Raw genomic sequence first — 19,712 nt, 5'->3', positions numbered from 1 at the left:
ACAGTCTGCAGAAACACAACACGAACCTTATATAAAGCTTTGTCACCACATTAATACTTAAAAAATGAGGTTTAAATAGATCATTAATAAATCCTTTATGTTCTTAAGACCCTAAATTGCTTCAAAAACATTTCATAGTCAAAAGAAGAGTTGCTTAAAATGTCCTTGTTTGCCCTGCAATGGAAAATCCTTTTATTTAATATGATAACCATTATGTGTTTTCATAGGGATGCCAGAATCCAACTCAGGCCAGTACCACACCTTATGGTCCTCCACAACCAACAAGAAAATGGTAAGTCATGCACATGATTACACACCATACCAATATAGGCTTAAATTAGGGTCGAAATGGTTTTGAGCTTGTCTAGTGATGTTCACAAATAATTCCAAAGCTTGTAGTTGTAAATCAACCCTTGTAAACCTGTAAAATAAATCTGCATGAGAAGTTTCTGCTTGTGAAAAAAATGTGCTTGTGTCAAAGAGATTTGTATTTGTTTATAAGAGACTGTGAATCAAACATATGAACAAATGGTCAGTGTTGAGGTTATACTAAGACACTGTAAAGGAAGAAATGGTTTTGTCAACATCGGTGTACTGATACAGAGTAGAAAACTGTGCAAAACTCGCTCAAAAGTTTCCACACAGTGTGTCACACTGCTGTTACAAGTGTCAAAATTTGTACTTGTCAGTGTCACACACTGGGAATGTTGCGTCATGCTGAGTTTTACAGTTTTCTGCTCTGTATCTGTACACAGACATCCACAGAAGCATTTCTTCTTTCTTTGTTTAACCTCATCACTGATCGTTTGTTCAGTTTAGATTCAGTCTCTTTTTTTAACAAATACAAATCTCTCAAGTTGAATTTCTCATGCATATTTAGTTTACACATTTACAAGGATTGATTTACAAGCGTTGTAGTATTTGTAAAGATTACTTGACAAGCTCAAAATCATTTCGACCCTAATTTGAGCCTATATACAGTCGGGGTGAGTAAGTCAGCTAGCTCGCTGGTTGGGCAGCCTTTTTAGCCTGTTAGGCTTTTTTTTAAATGTAAATATTTCACAACTTTCTTGTGTCCTTTGCTGTATGGTTCAGTTGGCTGTTGAGTCACTGTGTTGAGCTGGTAGACGAGGTAACGGGACCTTCAAACAACCATTGGTGTTTAGGACAGAAAAGGGAATATATGAAAAGCAGAAGTGAGCAGTGGATAGTTTCACAGAGGAAATACTTTTATTTGATGTTATGATCTACAAAACAAAACCAAAGTTTGAGATCTGTAGAGAAAATGAAGGACGTGTCTGTCCACCAGGTGTCAGTATTCACAGGCTGATTTGGGGTCAGATAAACTGTTGCAGGAACCATATCATTTGCTATAGTATGAATACTGGAACATTATTTTTCTCTATTTTTCTATTGGATTTGAATAATTAAAGCTAAAAAGGTCAAGAAAATTATTCTTTATTGTTTTTGTCCATGTTAGCTTTGTCTGTGGACAAACCTGTCAGGACTTCAGATTGTTTCAGGAGGTGGGACAAAGACTCTTCATACCAAATATTACAGGGAAAATTAAAAAAGATCACTACTTAGTGAGGAATTTAGGTCTGTTTCTCTTTTCATAACTAAATCATTTCCTAATTTATTTAGAATTGTGTGGAAAGATTGCTATGGCAGCGTGTTTCCCACATTTATTCTAGTCTAAAATCTTGCTGTTGTGGCTGACATAAAGAAGAAACCTGCTTCTCAGAGGTGTTTGTTGTCTGGAAGTGCACTAAAGCCTTTATGCAGGCTGAGTGACTACACTTTAACACCAAGTCCACCCACAATAATTACATACAGATGCACAAAGCAACACATGAAAGCAGCCCATGAGCCATGATAAATAAAAAATAACCTCCACATGTCCTGAACAATCATGTTACAGGAATCACTGACAGCAGATAAAGTCAGGTGCACTCATGGATGGATTACTGTACAGGCCAACCAGGCACAGGCCCAGGGGCCCAAAGGGTTGGAGGGCCCCCTGGGCTTCACAAAACAGCTACAAAGAGAAACAAAAAAGACGGTCTGTGGGTATACAGGAGAGGGACCCATTATTTTATAATCTGTCTGGCCACAGTGACCAAAGCAGAACTGTGCACGAACATATAAAATGCCAATTATACAAGGTTAGATTTTAATTTGATTTTATGAATTTCTTTTATCATTCATTGCAGCTTTAGAAATGTTAATTGTTATTCATCAGTTTTAAGCTAGTTTACTATATCATTTCATAATTAATTATGTTTTTCAACAGTCCATTTTGTTCTAAATGAGTTTAAGAGGGGACATGCCGTACACTATATACATGAAAAGTTTAAAAATGGGCATTTTGTGTGCCTAACAGTGTTGAAGTTTGAACCTCTTAAACCAATATACTGTATGTAAACCAGTATAGACAGGTGAATAACTCACAAACATAATTCAAAATGCAAAAACTCTTCATCCACTGATTCTTGATTTCTCAGCTTTTCCATTTCTGGAGCACTTTCCAAACACAATCTGTGTTGTTAACGTTTGCAAGGTTTATGTTTCCTCTAGAAACATTTTCCATCTGCAATCAGTGATCTGATCTCTGCCAGGATGTGACACAGGATGAGGTGACAGACTCGTCCCTGATGCCAAAGCATATGAAACCCAGGGAGGATGCAGTTACATCAGAGTCAAGTCACACTGATGTAAATCTGTTCCTCTACTCAGAGGAGCAGAGAAATGTTTTACATAAAGGGCAGGAAACCTTGATCTACGGAAGTTCATTACCGTCAAGAAAACAGATGAAAAGATATTTAAAAAAGTATGAATGCTAAAATACCAGAATTATGAGATATCAAAATATCACATAATGAGACATAATGAGATTATAAAAAATCCTGAGATTGTAAGAAAATATAAGGGGCACTACGGAAGCTCTTTACAGCCAGAAAAACTAGAAAAAAAGACCAGTCCTCCAAACTAATCAACCATATAGGTATTTTTTTCAACCTTCTGATACGACCCATAAGAGTGTCTCTTGAAATAGTGCTACAGCTGCATACGTACCGTATCTTGGTTGTCATGGTATGTCCATTCCCTCTAGATGTAAGTAGGATTAAACGGTGTCGAGTAAGAGCAGTGACAGCAGCATGATCAGACATGATATATTCCTAATCCAGTGGTGGATAATGTGTAGGAGAGAGAAGCTCTGTGCCTGTGTAAGAATTAGATTATAGTTTTTATTATTAAATAAGATGTTCAACATGAGTTTTTTGGGGCAATATGTTATCATACACATTGCCTTAATGAAATTCAATTACATTTCTATTTAGGGTATGGACCAGAGTAGAAACAACAAAATTCTGTATTTTTATGAAAAGTATGAATTTGTCTTTTTGGATATTAGACCCTGCTTTAAATTAAACACATAATCTTTATGTGGCTATATAGGCTAGGAGGATGGTACCACACAACACTGTCTAATCATATGTATGTCCTATCAGTCTGTTGTGTGAAATCACTCTACACTGTCTTTCACTCTACATAAATGTATACGTTTATTTATTCATTTATTTTTTAGGTCATGTTACAGTGGTGTTTTTTTCATATTCTAGTAAGATTACAGATGATAATATTATGAAACTTTCTTCTTTGCCTGCTCTTGTTCTGCAAGAACAATTACGACCACAAACTGTGATCCATCAGCCTACTTTTTTATATTTACATAACTGCCAAGAACATATTTTGATTCAATGTGTGCTGAAATGTTATTTGCATATTTTTATACAACTCACTTTGCTAGTTTTGTGGTTATGCCATTTTCTCCTGTATTAATTACAACTTCATGCTGCAATGACACAATTTCTTCTTCTCTTTGATGAATTACATGAATATGCAAATTAAGATGCTTGTTTGTTAATGAAATTTAATGGAAATCAGCAACTCCCTGAAAGGTGGGAAAACATGCTTAAAAAAATCAAAAATATGATTCACAGGACATGATTTGTGGTGTAAAACATGCAAAAACACCAAAATGGCTTTTTAATTTATTCCAATATCTCGGAATAAGAAAGTCTTCAAAGTAAATGGTTCTGTTCTGCAGCTTGTTTGTATTCTCCTCCTGTGTTCAGTTTTTCCTTCCTGTTGTTTTCTGCTGCAGCACCAGTGAACTGTTGATGTCCAGGCCGGTCTAGCCTCACTGGGTTCCTGTCCCTGCGTGGCTGGACTGGTGAGCAGGCTGGTCAGGGCCTTTGTCATTCCCCAGCCTCACAGAGCGACTCCTTATCTCTAGTCAGTCGACAGCGCAATCCCTCACAATCTCACTGAGCTATGACGCAATATAAATCTGAAAGTGACAATATAAACAGAATGTATAATGTGGAAGGAGTCTCGCTTGTAATAATGAACCTACAGAGGATTATCACCTGAATCTGCAGCTCCCCTCAGCTCTATGGAGCTTTACAGTGAGTTTTAGCACGTTGTTTATCTATTTGGTTCTCTCTCACAACCCTCATAACAGCGTTTTCAGTGTAAACGCTCCAAAAACCCAATGTACACTGTCTGCTCAGCATTACACAGCAGAAAGATACAGTTAGACACTAGCTGGTGAACATATTGAAGCATTTAGCAACTAAAGAACCAGATATTTCGCTCAAGAGTTGGTAGAGACCAAAAACAGAGCTACAAGAGAGGCCCTGTACAGACCTAGCATTTGCATGTGTCTTCAGTGATCCGATCACATTTTTCCCATTGTGCCCACATTGAGTGAATGCAGCAAGTACTGTGGTGCTTTAAGCTAAATGCTAAAGGCAGCATACTAGCATGCTCACAGTGATAATGCTAACATGCTGAAGTTTAGCAGTACAATGTTACCTCCATGTTTCTGGATCTAAGTTTAGTATGTTAATATGCTAATATTTGCTAAATAGCACTAAACACAAAGTACACCTGAAGCTGATGGAATTTCATTAGTTTTGCAGACAGTTTCATAAATCAAAGTATTGGACAAGATAATAATGTAAAATGAAAAGTCATCTAAGTAATTACAGTTCATCCTGAAGGGAATGTCAGTATGAAATTTTACCAGAAATCTATCCAATAGTTTTCATGACATTTCACTCAAAACCACAAATGTCAACCTCATGGTGGCACCAGAGGAATTGTCAGGGCATCACCAAAGTCAGTACGATTCATCCTCTGGGAACCATGAATTTCAATACAGCATTTAACGGCAAATACATCCAGTAGTTGTTGAGATATTTCAGTCAGGACCAAAGTGATGGACATGCTTCTTAGATTTGAAATACATGGTTTCTTTGTGTCAAAACTATAATAAAAGTCAAGTGTTTTCAGATTAATATTTAAGTAACAAAAGGGAACCTTTTGGTTAATGCACTAATGCAATATTAAAAGGGACACACTTATTACACTTTAATACATTTCATTTGCAGAACGATGTAACTTAAGATATTTCTGTTTATCTCTTTATTTTGGGCGATTCCCGATGATGCATGCTGGATCAGTGAGTTAATTGGTTGCTATGCAGAATAATCTGTGATAAAAAGAAAAAGAAAAAAGAAAACTGCAGAATACGTTGGCCCTTTTTGCCAGTGATGTAAATTGATGTAAATTTGCTCCCTGTGTTCTTTAGGTGCTCAGGGAGCATCCGGTGTATTTCATGAGGCCATTATGTTTCTGCATAAATTACTGCCTGCAGCTGTACAGCAGCAGGACCGCGACAAAAGGCTGAATTATTCTTGACAGTGAGACTAATGACAGTATTTTTCTTGCCCTATGAATCCAGTATAACTAAATTTCAATTACAGAGATGGATTATCTGTTTGTTTACAGAGGCTTGGACTGCAGCAGCTCCTGCAGAGTAAGGATCAGTCCACTGATCAACTATATAATATATAGACTTTCAAATTGCTGTTCTTTCTGAACTTCACAGGAGGAAAAATGTCAAAGCTATCTTAGCAGCTGTGCATGCCGGCAGCCTTGAATGGCTAAGAGAGGTCACTATGTAGAGGTGTCACCTTCACTGCCCAGAAAAGCTGTAGTTTGATGCCAGAAAATCGCATTTGGCATCCTCAGATTTACCAAAAGGGCAAGAAAGGCTACAGATTGTACACTGAGTACAGCTTTCTCAGAACAGACCTGATGTGGTTTAAGAGACATTTTGTCCTATCTGATTGTCACCTGCTGTGTAGGGAAGATTTGTCATCAGCATTCATGCTCAACACCAAAATTGAATTCATCCAAAGAAAACCAAATGTGCAGGTCAAGATGGAATTTTGCTTTTTTTGTCACCAAAAAATGAAAATGTTTCATACTGATTTGAGATGATAAATGACAGTGTAAATTTACGCATTTACTTGCTCCTGCTACCTCTCAATGCTTAGGAAGAAAAGACTAAGTAATTTTCTTATCCACAAGTACAAGTATAGTTTCCACACACATCTGCACAAGTATAATAATATGTGCAATATCACAACTGATCTCGGGACGGTGGACGCTGAGTCAAGGACAGCTTGATACGCACACTTTACAAGCCACAGCTTTTGTCAACGAAACATGACAGAAATGATGGATGCAACAGGCCACAACAGGGCAATAAATTACTTGATAAATGCAAACAGGCTATATGAGATAGTTTATGGGCTGGTTCTGAGATGTAAGGAGAGATATCGCTTCCACTTCAGTGTCGTTCTAATTGATGTCTATTTTTAGCTTCAACTAGTCAAGCACTACTTGCCTTGCTTGTTTTGATTGTACACCACTGGTACTTATAAGACTAGAGCTAACAAGCTCCATAAACAGAGCTGCTTCTTTATTTTCATGCTTTCCTCATGGTTCAACTGGTGAGGATATACTTTTACCTAAGACTGTTAGCTTTATCCTCAGTCAGCATGACATCATGTAGCTGTCAATGGCTTATGCTCGATAACTGACTGTTGATGTTCACAGGAGCACAAGTAGTGAGAACGCAGATTGAGAAAGGCCATGTTTTTAACCAAGTCGCAGAGCTACCATTAGCTTAATAATAATAAAATCTGTCAGTGAGAGTCTGCATAAAATCAACAGTCACCAAATAGAAATGAAGAGCCTTCTTTATCTACCTGTGTAAAGACCCATTGTTTTGAAAATAATTAAGAATCTTTTAAGAATAATTAAGAATTTTGATGCTAAAGCTGTCGCCGTTATCATTGTGGACAAACAGTGTAGGAGAACTTACGAGAGGCCATATTTAACACAATCACTGAACATGTCACTCATTGTTCATTTCTGCACTCATTACGCAGTTCCTATTTCTTTTAGCTCTTGAAGCTGCTCTTTCAGCACTGAGAGATGAACCTGAAACTAACAAAAAATTATTAAATGAAAATTATCTCCCTGTCTTGTGACAGCTGTCTGAAATAGGTGACTGTGAAAACATCCCTCAGAAGTTACTTCAAAGTGAAATTTTATGTACTGCCTTCCTCTCTGTGTGGATATAAATATATAAATAAGAATTTGAAAAAAGGGCAGAAGGCGGCTTTTAATCTTTTGGCTTTGATTCTTGGAGATGGAAGAGATATTCAGATCTGACTGTGAGCTGTGAAGCTTGGCTAACAGTAAAGGAGCATCCTGACCTCGAGTGGGAGCCACCTGTAAGTGGAGATGTAAAAGCACACAGAGACGGTTTCATGCAAGGATGGATTATGAGAAAATGGGCCCCTGGGCACAGACAGGTAAACAAAACAACTCCAAGTCATTCTGTACCTCTTTATGCTCATATTGTGTCTCTTTATTGTCCTTTTCATCTCTTTGTAGTCACTTTACGTCTCTTTCTGGTCGTTATATATGTCTCTTTGTGGTCCTTCTATATCTCTTTATGGCCATTTTGAAGCTCTTTATTGTCATTTTCATCTCTTTGCGGTCTCTTTGTGTCTCTCTGTATCTCTTTGTAGTTGTTTCTTGTCTCTTTGTGGTCATTTTGCATCTATGTAGTTTTTCTGTGTCTTTGTAGTCATCTTGTATCTCTTTGGGATCGTTTTGCATTTCTGTCTTATCATTTTGACTTTAAACGCTGTGACTTTCAAGCAAGAAATATTAACTGTCACGTGGTACAGAGGCTTTGGCCCAGGGGCATACTGTACATAATATAATAGAACAGGATAGAACAGAACATAATCTCGGCAGTAATTACATTTCTTACCACGCTGTATTTGGGGAAAACAAATTACAAGTAAATAAGAACATCTGAAGAACATTTCTAAACGCTGTTCTCTTTCCCAATATGTCGCAGAGACTCTCATTCATGCCTTTATTAAATCTCAGCTTGATTACTGTAATGCTCTTCTCCTTGGTGTACCCATTCAGGGGTTAGATAGACTTCATTATGTCCAAAGTTTGGCTGTAAGAGCTCTCTGTCACACACCCACCCTCCCCTTCAGCAATTGCACTGACTCCCAGTTAAATACCATATTAATTTTAAAATACATCTTGTCTACAAATCTCTCCGTGGCTTGGCGCCTCCATACCTATCCAATCTTCTCCACCCCTACAAATTTCTTCAATCACTATGTTGCTCTGATGCCCAACTACATCTATCTATTATCTTGTTCATTTTTTTCTTTCTAAGCTGTCCTTGCGTTGCAAGGTGTGTATAAATGTATTATTATTATTTATATTATTATAAATGTAATTTGTAGGAGACAGGGTTGCAATTGACTTTTTGGATTTCAGACTAAGGTATCACACATGCACTGCACTGTTTTCTGCCATAAATCATAGCCATTAAATGTATTTTACACTATAGCAATTTATTATATAAAACAACATTTCTGTTCAGTTGATTCATGGGGGCAAATTAAATATTATGCGCGTTATGTGTTAAGTGTATTATGTGGCTCAAATAATTCAATGTATGTAATTAGTTTTTAAGGAGGAATATCATGTTATCATCCACTGTGCACTGAGTTTTTGTAGAACACAGTATCCTCCTATTACTGACAAAATTATTACTCCTTCAATATCAATTGCATTTGTCAGTATAAAGATTTGTTAAGATCTGACTCATGTCTCTGTTACACCAGCAGACAGGTTAGTTTTAAAACTGATATACTTTCTTGTTTTTGAAATAATACGAAAGGCCTTTCACTCATCATGTGGTTTTCTGACTCAACAGCAGCAGCAGCAGCAGCAGCAGCAGCAGCAGCAGAAAGAAGCTCCTCTTTAATATTAACATTGGGTTCAAACCAGTGACCATCGTCTGTGCTCGGCTTTGTGTTTGTGTGGAGCAGCTGTGCATCACCTTTTGTCTGCTGAGTGAAACTCTGAAGTCATCCTTGAGGGTCTGAAGTGAGTTGGACAGACGTGATGAGCCTGTTAAGGAGTACGATTTTTCAGCAGGGGAAACTGGTTTGTGTCATTCAAACAGAACATTTTTATTTGACTGACCATGAAGAAAAGTATCTCTGAATTTAAAATTTTTGTAAAGAGGAAGGTCGTCACAGAAGGAGAGGAAGAGAGCTTCTTTTGTTTAGCTTTATTTGGATAAAATCTTTTTCCTTTCATCCTAACTTAGACATAAATGTAATGCAATTGTGATTCTGACTTCTTAAAGGGGCTATTTGTATGTTTTCTCTGCCGCCAAAAGTGATTTTGAATGTCTCGTGGTGATTGTCACCTCACAAGACCTTTGGTCATTGTTGCGTTTACAAGACAAGAGTTTATAATACTCCCTCTGAGCAGCGCTGCGTCTTCAGGGCAGATTTGAGGCTGCAGTGAGTCGCTATCAGAAAGTGATGGGATGGGCCAGGGCTAACTGGTTAGCATGCTAACAGCAATAGATGAAAAGATGTGATATAAACAAGAGTTAATGTTGTTGTTGAACTCTCAGCATTTCCTCTAGACTGGTAATTTAACAGCTGTTAATGCTAATGTTGGCTAGCAATAGCAAAACTTCCACATTGCTTCTTTAAACTCCTGGCAGCCTGACTAATTAGCTATGCAGACCAAAAACAATCAGTAAACTCCTGATTGAATCATAATCATTTCCATCCAAATGTAATGCAAAATTTTACCTAGTTTTCACAAAAATCAGCAAAAGAAAATTATGCAAATATTATGAAATGAGCAGACTGAGGATAACAATTGATGGGGCTAGTTCTCCAGTCGATTAAACCATAGAAGAAGACGGTGCAACAAGAGTGGAAAAGAAGCAGACTGGAAAACATGACGGAAATATGAGATTTGTGTTTCATGTATTTAGGACGGTTCCAGTCTTGGCACAAAACAGATCTTTGAGGGTCTCTGCATCCATCCATCTACATCCACAGGAGATGATCAAAATGCTTTACAGAGATTCATTCATTAGCCGTACCGTTTATACTATAGCCCAGCTGGCCAGTAGGTTCAAACCATTGCACCACGGCTCCGCCGCTTTAGATGATATGAATGATAGCACAAGTTACAGTACATTGTTTTCATCCATTACTAGCTTGCAGTCTTTGTCTTCCTCGCCTGTGTTAGCACATTGGCGCATTCGTTGGTGTGTCACCACCACAAACTGTCAATCAGCGGAAAAACATAAAACCAACAGACCTCTTGAACATTTTAATGGACTGTTTGATACTCAGAAAGATTGTGGGTGTCATTTTAGGTTGGAACAACAAATCAATGAGCATTAAGACAGCAGCTGAATAGAGAATCATTAATGACAGTGTGCTGAGAGTCAGTCTTTCTCTCCCTGTCTGCACACTGCTGAGAATCAGACACTGTAAATATTCTGAGCAGTCGCCGTCACTGCTGTGAACATCCTGAATATCCTGCTCTGCATGCGTGACCAAACGTCTGAGATTCTGCGTGTTTAGGAGGAAAATCACATGAGCGCGTTCATGCACACGCATTCATTAATTACACACTGTGCCATGCAAAGATGGCGAATTGAACGTGGTGAATTATACTCATCTGTGGCATGAGGAACACAGCAGCTATCAGCCATGTGCATCAGTCTCCAAAGTACTGCAGCTATTACCCAGATCCATGTGATATTTTTGAGCTCATGTGGTTTGCAAACTTCAAATGCTCTTTTTTTTTCTTTTGTGAAGATGAAATTCACATATTATACAAACAGAATAAGAATTTAAATCTAATGGAATAAGTTCATAACTATATCCAACTTTACCAGAAGATATGGAGACAAACATAGTTTAATGAACATATATAAGAGGGATGTTGGATATGTCAGTCTTGATTCACCTGCCTCCCTCAGCTCTCTCTTTCTTTCTTTGCCTCTGTGTGTTTCCATCCCCCTGTTTTTATGCACATTTTTCAAAGACGCTTTAGTGATGTAGATTTATTTTTACATTTACTTTTTCACAGTTTCAGGTTTGACTGGAGCTTTTTTAATGATGTCATCCTGTTGCGACCTCTTCTGCATCAATTTAATGGCACTAACTGTTTATCTTGAGGGGAGACCTGATAGCCGAATAGTTGGGGTGCATACCACATTTTACAAACCAAAATTATTTAACTGACTGTTTAATCTCAACAAACCAATTCCTTGAATTCACATAACAGTGGTGGATTTGCACAACATGTAAACCCCCTTGAGGACACTGTCACTGCAACGTGCATCACTTAATATGAATATTAAGTAAATTAAGTAAGTGGCTTAAGTAATTTAAAAACCTGAGACTGAATGGTGTCAGCAGGGGCACATGCAGCTACGGTAAGCCCTGAGGAAAAAACATGTCAGTCTGTCACCACCTGCTGAAAGCTAAACTTTGTCACAGTACTCAGTACTCACTACTTTCATTTATCTGGCTGGCAGTTAGTTTGGTAACAGATGAGAGACGAGTAGGTGGGAGAAGATGAAAGCTGTTGTCAGTGTCAGACTTTAGAGGGTGAAGATATGGCTATTTCCTGGAGACAGTACATACAGTTAAAATTGATTATCTCAAACTGGCAAAAATACCAATGTAGAAAGATTAGTTTGGTCATGTTGGGCCAGCCCTGGTATATAGTTTTAGAGGTTTTAGTGGACCTGGGTTTGTTTTCTGCCATTATATGACTGATTTCTGATTTATGACTTATCAGGGCAGCAGCAGCAGTGACAGTTGTAGTTGCAGTTTTTAATAATGATAATAATCTGATAATTTACAGTATATTTATAAATCCTCTAAAAGGAAGGTGCCCTTCTGCCAAAGAGCGCAAAGGAGCAGCGTCCCTGTTTCGATGCAGATTTACTTCAATTAATCATATCCCTCTACAGCTGCAAGCTCATCGTTTGATACTGGTTTAATTTACTGTTTATAGCCAGAGGATGCTGGGTAATCTGCTGTCGGTTGTCCTTGTGAGTTAGGCAGCAGCCAAGAGAGGGATTTAATCATTTTAACTGTGCTCATCTTGAAATTGTAACACGAGAACAAGCTGGTATATTTATGCTATTGTGCTTTGAGAATTTAATGATTATTATAAACCACTCGCTTCAATTAAAAGGATGGTTCTGGTCAAAGACGGACAGAGGAGAGCGTTTGGGGGATGGTGATGGAAATAAATATCCTCCCTGCAGCACTGTTGTCAAGGAAGTGCTGAGGAAAAAATAAATAAATAAAAATGAGAACCAAGCAGGAGAGAGCAGCCGTGTCAGGGAGCAATTTATTTTCCTTCATGTGCACGTGTCCACGCAGTGTTGTGTCTGCTACACGTGGAGCTGTGGTCTGTGTGGGGGCGGCCGCTTTCTCTGCCAGTGAGAAACCATACATGCCACACGGCTGAGGTTAACTGCAGCAGATCATCTGGACCCTATTGTTGTTCCTGGATGGGTGGGTGGGTGTGGAATGCGATGGGGGGGGCTTTATGTCTTTTGTGAAACATTTTGAATAACTTCATTGTTGAGGTGCTCTTCATATTATCTTGGCTTATTTGCTTTCGTGCCTCATGTCTGTACGGTAAATATGAAGCTACAACCAGCAGCTAGTTAGCGTAGCTTAGCATTAGACTGCAGTTAGCCTGGTTCAGTCCAGTGGGAATGAAATCCACCTACCAGCACCTCTAAAGCTTTAGAGGTGGACAGACAGTAACGTGTTTGTTTAAAAATAATGTAAGTGTAAAAGTGTAAAATTCAATGTTTTAAGGTGGGAACTTAACAACTCGGTGTGTTACTGCTGTGTGCCTGGTTGAAAAATAAATTTACTGTTGTGGATTCTGACCTTGATAAAACTTACATTTAATCCTTACATCTTATATTTTCATTATGCCTTCATAGTAGTAGTAGAGAGATGATTAGAAACATGGGAGAGAAAGTAGTGCAACAACGGCCTCTGGCTGGATTCCGGTTCATGGTCGGCGTGTCCACCCATGAGCCACTATCTAACCATAAATAATTTGAGTTATATTGATTTTTAACAGCCTCCTCTGCCATATTGTTCTCCATGTCCATTCTTCCTTTGCACTAAGAGTCTGTCTGAGCTTTTAATAATTATTGTGAATAAATGACAAATACAAAATATACAGGAAAAATTATTACTGTTTACCATAAACACACATTAAATTCTCACTAGCAGTAAACACACAGTGCAGCTGAGGCTGATGGGAATGTACACTTCAAAATTGTTTCCTAGATACAGACACAAGTTATAATTCAATGTGCGTCATTGAAAATTATATTTCTATTTTACACCAGCCTATTCACTGTGTTACACTGGGAGGATGGGAGCTGCTATAGAAGAGCGTGTCAATTATGACTAATATATCAGAAACTTTAATTAGTTTGACCTGGAGGCAACTTCACATGTTAAATTCATGGGGTTTGTCTTAATCACGATTGGATTCCAGTGTTGCAGGTTTCCAGAAAACCTCCTAACATGACAACAATACAGTAAATCACTGCTGCAGCTCAGTTGGGACCAATTCCTCATTTTATCCTAATTACATAAGAGCAGGAATCTTTCACCTGATCTCTCCCTCTGCTTCGGCCCGTCGGCATTCACAGGGTTTTGTCATCAGACTGGGAAATTGAGTCAGTTTATCTGAGGAGATGCTCTAAACAGACGGGGCAGTAACCAGCTCCCCTGAGTCTGACTTCTGGCGAGATTAAAAACACTGGATGTCAGCCTGGGGGGGATTCATGGCACTGCGTGGCATTCTGGGAGATTGCTGCTGTAACCTTGATTGAAGGAGTCCCAGCTGTTCAGTTTTTTTTTTTTTTTGTTTTGTTTTTGTTTGGTGGTAAACAAAGTGGGTGAGAGTGAGGACAAACGTGAGGCACAAATCCCTCTGAGGTCACTAATGCTGCACATTTACATGATAAAACATAATCCAGACAGTCATGTATATGTATGTGTGTGTGTGTGTGTGTGCGTGCGTGCGTGCGTGCGTGCGTGCGTGCGTGTGTGTGCATGTGTGTGTGTGTGTGTGTGTGTGTGTTGTCTACAGGGTTCATCAAAGTACGTAATACTTTTTAAGACATTTTAATACCATTCATTATGTACCCGTCAAAGAATGATGGAAAACAAAAATATAAACTACAATTATTTATTAAGTACATAAATGTATTGACATTAATATCACATTCTTGTCAGCACTTCTCAGCTTTATTTATGTATATAATCAATTACCATGACCTGCAATGTATAGATTACTGAACAGTCCAAACGGTCACTGGTCCAGGGGGCCTGAGGGGCCGATGACCAGAGCTTCTGTATGAAGTGATTATTAATGTTCCTTGTTTTAAAGTCACACAGTGTCACAAACCGGGCCGCACGGCCATGAAAACCATGAAAAAAGAGGGAGATGCACACAAAGATGAGCCCAGGTACTGACAACCCTTGGCCACACACACCTCTAATACCTGTAAAAGGAAGTAGCCACACACAGGAAGCAACAGGTACACAGGTGGAGAGGGTTGTCACACAGAGGTAGAGTAAAGAGTTATTAAAAAACTACAAAGACAGGCTAGACTATCCCAGTGAGACACAAAATAACCACAAAGAGATACAAGATGACTCTGGTGCCATTTGTAATTTTTCTGTCTCTTTCATTCTGGGGGTCCTACACAGGAAATAAATACATTTTTTATTTAAAGTTTTTGCTAAAATGGACACTTGTCCATTGTGAGTGGATGGACTCCTTCGTCACTGTCTCCTGACAGCCACAGTTACAGCTGATCTGTCTAAAGCAGACAAGGAAAAATATCATATTTAAGTAAATTAATTTGTAAACTGAATTTTAGAGTTAGTTTTTTTTTTTTTTTTTTTAGTCTGAGGCCGTTTTTCCTGAATGCTTTTTAACCTGCAGATACTGTGTGTCTCAGAGATGTAGTTACATGTTATGGAACTTCCCTCTCACCCTGCGATCTCATTATTGCTGCCTGAGAAGAGCTGATCAAACAGTGCAGCCAATCACGTCATCATGAAAATGAGCCAACAGCCGTCTATTCATCTCTTATAGGAAAACTGTGACTTCTATAGGCCTGATCCCGAGTGTCCTCCAGCACAGCTTGTGTTTCTCTGTCAGCCAACAAAAGCTTTAAATCGACTTGTTTTACTGTCGAGACGAGGACGGACTCTCATCAATAACCTTCAAGCTGAGGGGGACACGGTGTTTATGTGACCACAGCCCAAGACAAACAGAGAAATCACTCAAATCTCAGTGTCAGTAGTCTTTCACAACACAACGACAAACTCTTGGAATAAAAATTACCTTCCTGTACATATATAGTATAACATACTTTATTATATTATTATGTATACTGTATTTATTATATATACTTATACTACGGCATATCATCCTCACACATCATGGCTGCCAGAGTTGCACTACTAGACCATCACCTCTCCAATTTCTTTTTATTGAATTGAATTGAATTTTATTTTATTATTCAAATATCCATACTAATGATAAGCAACAATAATAATAACCTTTTATGCTGCTCAACAAGTGAATTATAATAAATACACGGCATATTTTTGAACGCATGAAACAAACAAGATAAAACATGATCATCAGTGACCTTTAGATCGGCAAAGTTTTGGTTCCAATTTCTGATAAGGCACCATTTATAAAAGGCTTAAAGCTGTAATTAATGGCTTTATTAATAATTAATACATCATTTAAACACTTTAAAGATAAATTATAAACCATTAACAAGAACAACTATTGAGTTGCCAGGTTGTGGAAAATCCTTCGAGAGTTGTGCTGCTATAAGCTGGCAGCCCAAAAGCTGTGCTTATTAATGGCCTTTGACTGATCTATAAAGCATTAGTAGCCTATATTTTTTTATTGGTCATTAATTAATTCATTAGTTACAGTTTATAAATCCTTTATACATGATGCCTTATTAGAAAGTTGTACCAGATTTTGTTACCTTTAGACAGAACCAGGTTAGCTGTTTCCCCCTGATTCCTGTCTTTATGCTAAGCTAAGCTAACCATACAGACATGAGAGTAGTATTAATCTCCTCATCTAACTCCAAGAAAACAAATGTATTCCCCAAAATGCTGAGCTACTGCCCTTCTCCTTCCTCTGGGTGATAGTCGAACAGTTTTTCCCTGAACATCAGCTGAAAGTCTGATGATTATCCTTGCAGTTTTAATATTCAGGTGGACTCTATGACCAGGTCCCCTCTTTGTCTCTCTTTGTGTCCTCAGACATGCACTCTCCCGTAATTACTAACTGAGGACACACATCTCCCTGGAGAAATACACAAATGCCAGAGTCACCTCTCCCTCTCCCTCTCCTCCTTCTCCTCCTCCTCCTCTTTGGGGATTTTTACTCCCAGTCTGATTTAAGGTGTTGTCAGCTGGTCAATTTTAAAAGCGCTCTCATCCCGGGCAGCAAGAGGACACGACTGCAAAACTGACAGGGGAACCCCTTTGTCTCCTCAGATACGAACATATAACTGTGAGGTGTGATTCAAGATGTTTCTAGAAGCTGTCAGGCGGAGATGTTTGAGGTGATGTTTGAAGTGAAAAAATCAACTCTGGGATGAATTCAGCAGTGATTATATAGTAAAAAATCTTTGTATTTTACCTCCTCACTGCTGCTAGTTTTCCTGCATCCTGGCTCTTAAGTTGTCTCCCCTGAGGCTGATTCCTTCGCCTGCAGAATGGCAATCTGCTGTGGCGACACAGCTGATGACTCAGGACGCGATGAATTAAAATGATCCTCTAACGTCATGTTTCTGTGGGAGCAAGCCCTGGCAGGTGAGGACACTCGCAGAATATTCATATATACACACACATTATTCTCAGAGTTTGTGTCGCTGACATCTGTTCATTATAATTTCCTGCACTTTTCCTGACCTTTAACCCAACTGCATTTCTTGTTTAGTTTACGTACTTTTTTTTCTAAAAATTGCTTGTAACTTACAAAGGAACACTCATCTTTTCAACTTGCTTTTGCATCTGTCTTTTTCTCAGTATATATTGAGCACTTGAAAGGCCATGGCCAACGGTAGACTAAACACATACAAGAGTGAAAGCGGAAGCATTAAGGAACAAATACAAAAACACATACAAAGAGGGGAAACTCATGCAACAGGACCTGCTACACTGGAAGTGATCTCGGACGTGAGGGTATGGGCTTGATTTCGTATCCAGCTGCAGACATATCCATAGAAACAGCACAACCCTACAGCAACAGCTATATCCACAGTAACAGCTTCAGCCTGCAGCCAGGTAACATCTGTAGCCAGCTGCAGCTGTGGTCAAAGCCCCTGGTTGTTGGAGCTCGGCCTTTCAAAAGGAGTCATGAGCAATAAATTCATAATGTAGGTGTCACATCATCTCTTCTTTCTGCTCTGTTCTGTTCTTTCTGCTTTCTTTATGTTCAGACAGAAGTACTTTGTCATATCGAACAGCCACACTGGAAGGTGGAGTGAAGAGCCAGCTGCCATATACAGGGGAGATATTGTTTAAATATGGGGATAATGATGCACATTTTCAGACGGTCTCTCCTGGGAGAGACTCGTAGTGTTGCACTCAGTTCACATTAAAAGTGACGGAAATAGTTGTGACAAGAATGAGAAAAGAGCGAGAGAGAGTTCAAACCCTGGCTCCTTTCTCACCTCCACCCAGCTGAACGATCATGGTGGAAAGTGGGGTTGCAGTTTGGAGGAAGCATACAACTGTGAGTGACACACAAAACAGAAAGTCGTTGGACTCTAATGGCTCTAATGTCGGACAGAAATTTTGTCCGGCATTAGAAATTTTGGATGGAAATGAAAATTAGGTTAACGTCAAAACCCGACATTGGCTAACTGACATTGTGATGTTTAACAGACGTTTAGACCTCATCTCCTCTGCTCTCTCCTCCTGTTCTCTTTTCCTCTCTCCTGTCCTGGTTGTAAAAAGGATGCAGTCAGCATACGCAAACAAAAATCTAACCAAATCTCCCATTTTTTGATGTGATGATTAGATCAGGAACACATCTTTTTTTAATCAGTTCATTTTATACTTAAAGAAGACTTAACCATTCATTTCAACACACCAACCAATATAAGATTATACAAAAGTAAACCATCATGCAGTGTTTCATCCCATAGGGGTTAAATAGTCATCAGTGCTCATGATTCCATATGGACTGACAGTCACAGCAGCACTGTCAGCAGCACTAGAATAGATGCCAGCTACAGGCTGATACTCCTTGCAGCAGCAGATGTACATCAATCAGCATTCTAATGCTATTTATTACTTACTGCAGAGTAAACAGTGGATCCTGCGCTCTCTCCATCTGATAACATCTATCTTTACAGCCTCATCCTTTGCTCTGTTGTGCTTGTTGCTCTTTCAAATTCTCTCTCTTTTTCCCTCTCTCGTATTTTATCCATGAACATTGTCGGTCTATTGTTGGCCCATCTTCCCTGTGTTTTTCCATCCCCAAAATCTTCATTCTTCTAGCTGTATCTCCTCTTCTCTCCTGGTCGTTGTTGTGTTGTGTGCAAATATATTCTATTTTTATTGGGGAGGAAACATCAGAGTGTGGCGTCTTGACTTCAGTTGAGCGAATGAGTCAATCACTTTGTCATCATCAAGGCCACAAACCAGCTCTCTCTCAGATCATTGAGCCTCTCCTGACCTGTGATGCATCTGAACCAAGCATGGAGCCGGCAGAGAGCACTAAATGATCTCTCACAGCTGCAGCTACTGACTGGGATGGTAAGGGCCACCTGTAAGATTGCCTTCAATGATAGAAGCATCATGGCATCAAGGAGCTTGAACACACTCAGAATGTCTGGGATGGCATTGGCCCCCACCCTGCTCAAAAAGCTTTTCGCCACCAAGACCTCTTCTTGGACTAGTTGGATGTTTCAGACGAAGGTTTCAGCAGCCGGGTGACATGCTTGGATGCCAATCATGACCTCTCTCCCAACACTAGAAAAACAAGTCTCCAGCTCATTGGTCGGGGTAGAAATGCCTCTGCTTGAGATGTTCTGAATCATTGAGCAGGTCTGAGCCTGACCCACATGACACCTCCACAACAAAGTCTTCCATCCTCTTCTGTGTCCTTCTCGCACTGAGAGAGGGCTCCTGGATGTTGCTCTCCTCACATATTGTCTTTGTCATGGCATATTTGTCTTCTGTTCAGTTCACCGGCTGACCGGACAGCACTTTTATAGTGCGCCGCCTGTGCACTTTCTTTCTGGAGAACTCTGTGAAACCCTTCAGTGATGCCAAGCAACTTTTTGAACAAGACCAGCAGGTGGACCACAGGGA

This window comes from Seriola dumerili, unplaced genomic scaffold (genome assembly GCF_002260705.1).
Source record: "Seriola dumerili isolate Sdu_G_001 unplaced genomic scaffold, Sdu_1.0 BDQW01000044.1, whole genome shotgun sequence".
Lineage (NCBI taxonomy): Eukaryota > Metazoa > Chordata > Actinopteri > Carangiformes > Carangidae > Seriola > Seriola dumerili.
Note: the sequence above shows the minus strand (reverse complement) of the source record.